Below are 10,456 nucleotides of genomic sequence, written 5' to 3'. Positions count from 1 at the left end.
TTAAAAAATAAATTAATGAAATTAACATGATTGGTCCTGCTGGGCCAATCATGAACCCCAGTAAAAGCAATGAAAAAGGGCAATGAAAATTTTAGAGAGTAAGCTTAAATAAGCTCGGATTTAGAAATAATATTTATAGGTAATATTAAATAAAAATATAACATAAAAAATAAAAAAATTAATAAAATTTAAAAGGGTTAATAAAAATAATTATATTGTTTTTCTCTATATATTATAAAAAAAATTCAATCAATAATTATATCTTAGTGATGGATTAAAGTTAAGTTATTTTTTAATTGAAATTAATCTTCAATTTGTCGATTTCAAATTGATTTATGACTTATTTTTTTAGATTAAATTAATTTCATATGACACTGTTCTCCAACTTAATTTGGATCAAATTAATGTTCTGGTATTTTGTTAAATTTTAATTTATTTTATAGCCAGAAAACTTATTGTCATTTACGGTTTACTCATTTCTCCAGTTTTTATCTATTATTTTTCAAAATCTCAAACACATATCAATTTATTAAATTTTATTATTATTGTCAAAAGTAAAATTATTATTTTAAAATTTTATTTAAAGAAAAAATAATTTATCCCTATTTCTCATCATAATTTTTAAAATTAAAAATTTCTCTCATAACTTAATTTTAAAAAGTTATCTTTTTCACCTCGACCATTTAGGGTTCTTTGGATTTCAATATTTTAGGGTTAAGAGCTTACCCTCACATATTTTTTCCCCTCCTAGCAGCCACCCATATTTTTGCAACCTTCCATAGTTGGCTCTTCTCCATAGACTGTCGATCTCTTTTTAGTGGCCAACATCCTAGTTCTCTTCTCTAGCGAAGTCACATGCATCATCACTTGTTCTTCTTTGTTTGTTCATATTTGGCCAAGGGCTTCTTTTGTTCAAATCGAAGAAAGAAGAACAAGTGCTAACGACCTTCATTTGTTCATGTTTGACTCAAATCTCTTTAATTTGAATGATGACCTTCGTTCGTTCATGTCCGACGAAGAGCTTCATTTGTTTAAATTAAAGAAGAAGAGTGTTTGTAAAATCAAAGAAGAAGAATTGCTAAGGTGCACGACTTCACCAAACACAAGCTTGACTATTGAAGAAGAAAACTAAGATACTAGCCGAAAACGGAGGATGCTAGCTGTCAAAGAGAGATTGACAGTTTATGGAGAAGAGGTAACTATGGAAGGTTGCAAAAATATGGGGTGGCAATTGTGAGAGGCAAAAATATGTGGAGGTGAGCTGTAAACCTTAAAATATTAAAACTCTCATAATCCTAAATGATAGAAGTGAAAAGATAATTTTTTTTAAATTAAATTATGAAAAAATTATTAATTTTAAAAAATAAGATGAAAAATTAAGATAAATTATTATTTTTAAATAAAATATTAAAATAATAACTTTATCTTTAACAATAATAATAAAATTTAACATAATAATACTAATAATAAGTATTTAGATTTTTAAAATAAAATTAATAAAAGCTTAGAAAAAGAATCTAACTTTGGGTGAAAGTAAGTCGTTTGGCCTTGTTTTAATATTGAGAGTTGAGTAGGTCCCGGGGTCCACGTCCGAAAAGGTACAACAACTTAAAGCCATGAAAGAATCTACGCAGACATGTACGAAATGGACGCCTGTGCCATTCCAAAAATCCACGGAATTGCTACGCCCGCGCACATGAAATACATTGCATGTGTTCAAGACTTTTCGCCGAGGAGATCGAGCACAAATAATTTAATAAGTAAAATAGAAAATACATATTGATTTTCTCAAAAAAAAAAATATATTTTAAAAAGGCCAAAGCACTCATTTATTATTTTTTAAAAATTTAAATACTCACTCATTTATTAAATTTATTTTTATGTTAGAGATAAAATTATTATTTAGCTAAAAATATTTAAAAAACTAAAAAATTATCATATTTTACCTGTTATTTTTAAAAATCTAAAAAAATTTTCTCATTCAAGATTTGAAAATTTGTCATTCCCCTAGGGTTTGAAATTTTTTTCTAGTTTCTTCTAGTGTGCTTCTCCATTGTCGTCTTTGTTTCCGTCAATCTCTTCCTCTTAGCACTCTCTCTCTCACCAGTGCTCTCTCTCTCTCTCCAAACGTCGTCGATTTCCACCGTTGACCACTAGCAACTTAAAAACCCATGAGTGAGTTTCAACTCTGTGACGATCAATGATAGACGACACTAGAGAGACCAAATAGGCAACAAAAGAGACATTAGGGAGATTAATTGCCTAACGATGATGTTAGGGAGACAAATCGTGCAATGAAAGAGATGCCGAGGAGATGAATCACATGACGACGATGTCGAAGAGACGCTTATATTCATGGTTGAGATCTGTTGATCTTCTTCTTTGCCCGCCGGTGGAAAATGAATGGGGAAGGTTGGCTCTGCTTGTCAAAAGAAACTAGAAAAAAACATTTCAAACCCTAGGGGGGAATGATGAATTTTCAAACATTAAGTAGGGAGAAATTGTCAAATGTTTAAACTAAAGAGGCAAGCTGTGATAATTTATTGGTTTTTTAATATTTTTAGCTAAATAATAATTTTATTCTTAACTTTATAAATGAATTTTAATAAATAGCTGAATATTTGAGTTTTTAAAAGTTAACATGTGGAAATTTGTCTTTTCACTAAACCTTGGTTGGGAAGTAGTCTTTTGGCCTTTAAAAAAATAATTCAAACCAAAGTCACACAATAATGTCCCAAAAAATAGACATATCAGTTCATGTTATCGGATCATATCCTTATCATATTATTTCAGGTTTTTTATTAGAAACTTTCAACTTTAATCCAATTTGAGTTAGAATCATACTTAAATTTCTTAATTGTAAACCAATCAAAACTAACACAATTAATCTAAATTGTTTACTATTTTTACTCTCTTATGTGTTTTTAGTATTTCAAATTCTTTCCATAATTACTTTAACTTACTACTAACAAAAAAACACAACATAATATTTTGTCTTATTTACAAATGGTCTAAAAAATTATTGATTAAGACTTTTTGAAACACAGGAATGATCGTAGTAACCAAATATATTTCTCACTATCAAAAAATAAAATGAAATTTTTAAATAAAAATCAAGAATAATCAAAATAATTACACATCTACAAAAATACAACTATTTATAATAATTTTCTACTATTATTAATACTTGTCTTTAAAAATTCTTTTCAATATGTCATTAACAAATTCTACTAGGGTAATATTTTTCGAAACATTCGAGTTAGTTTAAAAAATTTTCGTATCAATCTAATCATGACCCAATTTAATTTCAAGTTATGTTAGGTTAATTTGAACTAAATTTTGTGTAAAAAAAATTCAATATTAACCGTTTTTTGTGTTATATTAATGGATCATATTGCAAATTATCAGCTGCAAATGGGGAAAACAAAATTTTCAAGTAATATTCTAAAAATGAAAATCATGTGTTGATACAATTTTTCTTTTTAATTGATATTCACGTGTTATAATAGCAACGATGAAAATTTGAGAATACTAGGATTAGTGTCAAACAACTACACAAACACCATAAAACCAAATAATAGAACTAATATTTAAAATAGTAATATTATGTGTATATATTTTTAATATATAAATATGTATACATATCGATGTGTTATTATATAATTGAGTGTTATTTTATTATAAGCAATGATAAGTTTATATACTTTTGATACACAGTTTAAACACACAGATAATATATCACCATATGATTAGGTTTTATTTTATCATTCATTCAAAATCATTACACATCATTTGTGTACATAAATTATATACCAAAAGTATGTACGTATAGTTTTATTATTTTATTATTAATTCAAAATCATACAATAATATGATGGCACATTTATGTATTAAAAATATATACACGTAGTTTGATTGTATTTGAAAAAAAGTTAGAAAGTAGTGTTATATGTACAACTTTATACACAAATATTGACGTGTTATGATGTGATTTGATAATTAAAAATTAAAGATAAAATAATATCTAATTATACAGTGATATATTATTATTTATATATAAATTGTACATATAATTTTATATGAATTATTTTTTTCTCTGACTTTATATAGTATAATTCTTGCAGAAAATAATTAAAACGCCTTTTTTTTTAATCACAAAAAACAGGAAAAAAAAATTGTCATTTTCTAAACACAAATTTTGGGAAGAACTTGATAAACATGTGTTTTCTTATTTTTAAGCTTTTAAAATATGAAAATTCATATTTTAAAAATAATACCCAAAACATAAAGGTTGGATCAAATAGGACTCGGATTGGATGTGACAAAAAATAATTCAATTTTATATTTGATTATACTGAATTTAAATTTAAATATTTAAATTAATTTAAAATTAATTTATTTATAAAAATAATTTAATTATTAATTTGAAGTTAACATATTTGATTCAAACTTAAGTAGTTTGGATTGAATTTATCCCAACCGAAACACTAATTTTGTATAACATAATTAGATTATTTTATTTAAAATCTTAAAATTGTTTTGAAAAATGAATATTCAAAACAAAAAATTGTTAAAATTAATAAAATATGTAAAATTTAACCTTCAAATTTGATTTGGATTGAATTGGTTGAAATGTTATAAAAATTCCAACATAAATGGCGTTTTATTTCATTATCAAATAATAAACAAATGAAAATTCAATATTTAATTCTTAAATTTTATTTATTTTATTCGATTTATTTTGGTTTTTAGTGGGTTGTCATGTCACTAGGCTGCCTGGCTCTAACTTGTATTTATTATTTGTATTATTGTTATGGCCAAACTACAGGTCCACCCAAGGTATAATGGAATTTTTCTTAATTAATATTTTTTAACTTTTAAATTTTTAAATATTTATTTATAAATAGATTTTTATTAAAATTTTAATTAAAATTACGTATAAAATTATTATTTAATAAAAATTTTATGTTTATTATATTTTTCTCCTTATGTTTAAAAATATTATATGTCCTCTCAACTCAAAGTTTGAAACGTGATAAATACCCTCTTATGATTTATTTTTTTTATCTCTAGTGTTGATTAATGGTCTCTAGCTATCAATCATTCTCCCTCTCCTCTTATCTATCCTTTCGGTCTCTCTCTTTTACTCTCTCATAGTATTCAACCGAAGACAAATGGTCTTCAAGGAGCCAGAAAAGAGAGGAACAGATTCTATGGGATATTTGTCATTTTTTAAACTTTAAATTAAGAGAAAATTGTGAGTTTTTTAACTTAGAAAGAGAAATATAACAAAACTTAAATTTTTTATTAAACGATGGTTTTACCGCTAACCTTAACTATGATTTTTAATAAAAATTTACTTTTGACTGAGAATAAGTCTTTTGGGCTATTATTATTAATTAATCCTTACCTTAAATTTAAATCAAATTCTTCTTTTCCTAAACATTAATTTTGTACTATATAATTATATAATTAATAAAATTATATATATATAATTAATACATAAATAATATATTACCATATTTAAATGATTTGAATAAAGTGATTATAGATTATTTAAATATTTAATAATATATATAAAACTGTATATACATATTATATTATTTTTATATTATTATATAAGCTTATTTATAATTAAAATTAAAATGATTTTAAATATATAATTTTCATTATTATATATATATATATATGTATAATAGATTATATTTAATATTTATTGTTTTACCAATATACAAGAAATATAATTACAAATTTATCCCCTTATTATATAAATATATATGAGTAGTGTGACATATAGAAGTTTTGTACACAATTTTATGTATAAATAATAATGTGTTATCATATGATTAAACAATTAAAAATTAAAAATAACATAATACTCAATTATATATTGACATATCGTTATTTATACATAAAATTATATACAAAAATGGTACATATAGCATTATTAAATATATATATATATTAATTATAAAAATTATTTAATAAATTAAGTAGTTAATAATAAAGTTATTATATATAATTGTATAGTATGATCAATCCAAAATTAGTTGGTGTTTAAATTTTAATTAGTTATTAAATCGGATCTATCCAAATGTGAAAATTTTTTAATTATTGAGACTCGAACAAAATTTATTAAATAAGAAATAGGCATCACATACTATTAAATTTGCAATTCTAACTTATTTAATGTTATCCTAATATTTATTTAATTAATCATTAGTTTAAATATCAATTGGACTGACACCTTGACCGGGTCAATGTTCTGTCCCAATCTAAAACTAAAATATTGGTTATGATAAAATAGCAATGGCATATATTGAAAATGTACAAAAATTATTTGAAATATTAAATCACCTTAATCCAATAATTATCAAGAGAAAATATAATCCACTTAATATAATAATAAAAAAATATAATATAATACACAGAAATTCAACATTTAAGCCTAATTTGGACTAAATAGGGTTCATTTCGTTATCAAATAATAACCAAATAAAATTAAATATTTAATTTTTTTTTTTTTTGGGTGGGGGGGGGGGGTTGTTGGGTTCAGTGAGTTGTGATGTTATTGGCTACCTGCTCTAACATGATTTTGTAATAATAATAATAAATAATTTGTAAATAATTATAAGGTAAGGTGTAACATTGAATTGATGATAAGGGTTGATGGAATAAATCAAATAATTCATACATGATTGATTTGCTAAGTCACTTCTTCAATTTGTATATTTGGTCCACCTAATTTGGTGTTGACTTCTCAGCGAAGCCTCACCGTCTATCTCACCTCCTTCATTTGCACTTAGGCCAATTGTCTATTTACCAACCAGGTCAACCATCACATGTCAACAAGTCAAATTCTCACTCAGTAATTTGCTTTCATTAAGCCAAATTCTCGTACGAATATTATTCGTCTTTATCTCTAATCAAAGATGGTTGAAAAGATAAATAAAAGATCAGAGGAAAAGATAAGGGGAGAAAGAGGACGACTAACAGTCGAAGAAGAGGAACAAACCTTAAGGAGGTTTTGTTATTTTTCAAATTTTGGATTGAAAAAAAACTATAAGATTTTTAAACATAGGAACAAAAATATAATAAAATTTTAATTTTTTAAAATTTTTAATAAATGACAGTTTCACCCATAACTTTAACTAAAATTTTTAATAGAATTTTGGTTATGGATAAGTGTTTGGATGTTAAAAAATTGGAGGGTGGAAATTTGATAATTCACTATACCTTAGGTGGGAATGAGCGTCTTGGCCTAAGTCAAATTCTAATTTACTTTCCTTAGGACATTTTATTTAGTTTTTGAGAAATAATTGTTTTACCCTTTAGTGAAATTATAAAATTGTTATTATTACTTATTATAAATGTAAAATTTCTTACTAATTAAAAAATTTATCATTGAAACCCTTAAATATTATTAAAATTTTGCATTTTATTTTGATTTTAGAATATAACTGTCATTTTTTTAAATGATCAAAGGTGTATAAAATTAAACAAATTTTAAAAACACCCTCAAACTTTTTTTTCAAATTTCCAGAACCCCTTGAATTTTCATAATTTTTTCGAAGATTACTATACAATTTCTAAAATATTTGTCATTTTATAAAAAAAAAAAGAGGGAAAAAAGAATAAAGAGAAAAAAAGAAAACACAAATAATATCAAGAAAAAGAGAAAACAAAAAAAAAATTAATGCAAAATAACTTTCATGTTGGTAACAAATAAAAAACTCACTGGTCCTTACAAAAATTGATAGCAAATAAGAATACGACTTTTGGAAGCGTAAAAGTTTTGTCATTTCAACATGCCTTGGTCCTTGGGTGAGAAACACTTTCTTGGCTTTTACACATAACACTTGATCTTTAATAAAAATAATAAATAAATAAATAAATGACCAAAGTTTGTCAAATTATTTTTGTAATATTAAGTAATACTCACCCAAAGTTTAACTACTTTTTTATTTCTCCTTTTTTCTGTTTGAATTTATTCTAGATTGAGTATAAATAAAAATCAGCTTAAGTTCAATTTTAACTCAAAAAAATAAGTTCAAAATTGATATATAAAAACTCGAACTCAGCTTAAAAATATTATTACTTTCGATTCAATATATGATGGCTTGAATTTAGCTCATTTGATCCAATTTGAATTCGAGTTTAAGTCTCTTGGATTGAATTTGAGTATCCGACCCTACTCCCTATAATTGTATTGTACATTTCAAGATTTAATTTATATAACTTTATTAAAAACATTTTAAACAGAAGAATTTCAATAATGATTTCCTATAAAATTCAAATTTTATGACTTTTTTCTTGTGCTAAGAAGTAAATTTTCTTTGACGTGATAATTAGGAGAAGACTCGTATCTATGCATCGGTTTTCAATAGCTCAACCTATCGACATGCTTACAACGTGTAGAGCCCCTACATGGCAATAAGAGAAATTTTAAAATGTGTATAATGAGTATTAATAGACATATACATCATCATATTATTAAGTAATTTTAAATTAAAAATAAAATCAATAATAAAATTATTCAATCATATGATGATACATAAGATATTAATATTCAAATACTTATCTGTTTGTATATGTAGTATTACTCGATTAATAAACTCTATATATATATATATATATATATATATATATATATATAATTCCAAGATTTTCTAATTATAAATTTGAAATTGATAAAAATACACTAAATAATTTATTAATAAAATTATGTGTACCTAATTTGTATATACAAATAAGTATATACTTTATGTGTATTATCATGTGATTAGATGATTTTGAATTAAATATAATGTAATACCAAATCACATGATGATATACATAAATATATATTTATTTATATATTAAAAATAGATACACATAGTATTAATTGTAATTTATGTTGTGTAATCATGCCAAATGACTATTTCTCATCCAAGGTTTTATGAAACGACAAATTCGCACCCTTTAAGTTTCAAAAAGTTAAATCCTCACACATCATCAATTTTTGGTAGTAAATTTGTTAAGTTTTCCTAAAATGACTATTACAAAACTGTTATTAATGGTTAATATAAATATTAACTTATTAAGATATTCTGACCAATTTAAAAAATCTTCATTTAGATTTTTAAAAAATATTAAAAATCTAATTAATTTTAAAATGTTATATTTTGTTTAAGTAATGTAATGAAATTTTAAAATTTTCAAAAATACCACTCAACTTTTTCTGAATTTTCAAAAAACTTGAAAATTTTATTAATACCCAAAAAATTTTAAGATTTGTGGGTTCCCCCTAAAATGTTGTAAAAGGAAATCAAAAAATAATAAAAAATAAATTGATCTGTAAATACAGAGAAAATAGGAGGAAAAAAATATAAAAAACCTATGTAAAATAATTTTTTTATCTTTTCATTGAATGAAATTAACTAGTAAAAGTAAATGATGGATGAAAATTTAATATTTTGAAACCTAAAGTCAGACATTTTGTCACAGCAAACTTTGAGCGGCAAATAGAATTTCAGCCTTGCATTAAATTCAATGTATTAAACTTTATTTTCGACAAGTTTGCATTTGAATTTATTATCTAATAATATTAGAGTAATACTATGTGTATCTATTTTGGGTACACAAATATATACACACTCATATGTGTTATTATATGATCGGTTATTGTTTTATTTTTAATTCAAAATCATCCAATCACATGATAATATATATGAATGTGTATATATTTTTGTATCTAAAGTGGGTACACATAGTTTTATTGATAATATTAAAAGGAAAATGGCTTTTGACCTTTCCAATAATTGACTGCCACTTGGCATATAATATTACAGATTTAAATCATAGGAATTTAATATTGTATTAATTATAAAACACCAACCAGGATTTTATTTATTTATAAAAATACAACGCGTCGGCATAATGCCCACCTCTAGACACCATGGGCCGTGTCAAAAAGACATAAATTGGGGATTATGTCTCTCCGAAAAGACACCATAGGCCGTGTCAAAAACCCCATCATTGAAAAATTGCCAGAAGTAAATAAAAATTTGGAAGTTTTTTAGAATTTTGGATCATAAAACAATAAGAAACAAAAATTATAAACTCTAATAAGGAAGATAATTAATTAAGCATTAACAAAACATGTATCTAATTAACTCCATAATTATCATTAATTTTCTACGAATTACACCACGTCATCATCTTTATCATCTTCTTCCCCATCAGCCTCCTGTTACAATCTGAACCATCTCCATCCCATTACTATTATTATTGTCATTATCAATATTCATTTCCATCTTCTTCTTCTCCATCTCCTCCTTCTCCTTCTCCTTCTCCTTCTTCAATTTCACATACATTCCATAAACATAAGAGCAAAATCCCCAAGTACACAGCACCGTCGACACTACTTTCACGCCGCCGAAGTTATCTCCATAAACCGACACTCCTCCGATCACAT

Source organism: Mangifera indica, unplaced genomic scaffold (genome assembly GCF_011075055.1).
Source record: "Mangifera indica cultivar Alphonso unplaced genomic scaffold, CATAS_Mindica_2.1 Un_0032, whole genome shotgun sequence".
NCBI lineage: Eukaryota > Viridiplantae > Streptophyta > Magnoliopsida > Sapindales > Anacardiaceae > Mangifera > Mangifera indica.
Note: the sequence above shows the minus strand (reverse complement) of the source record.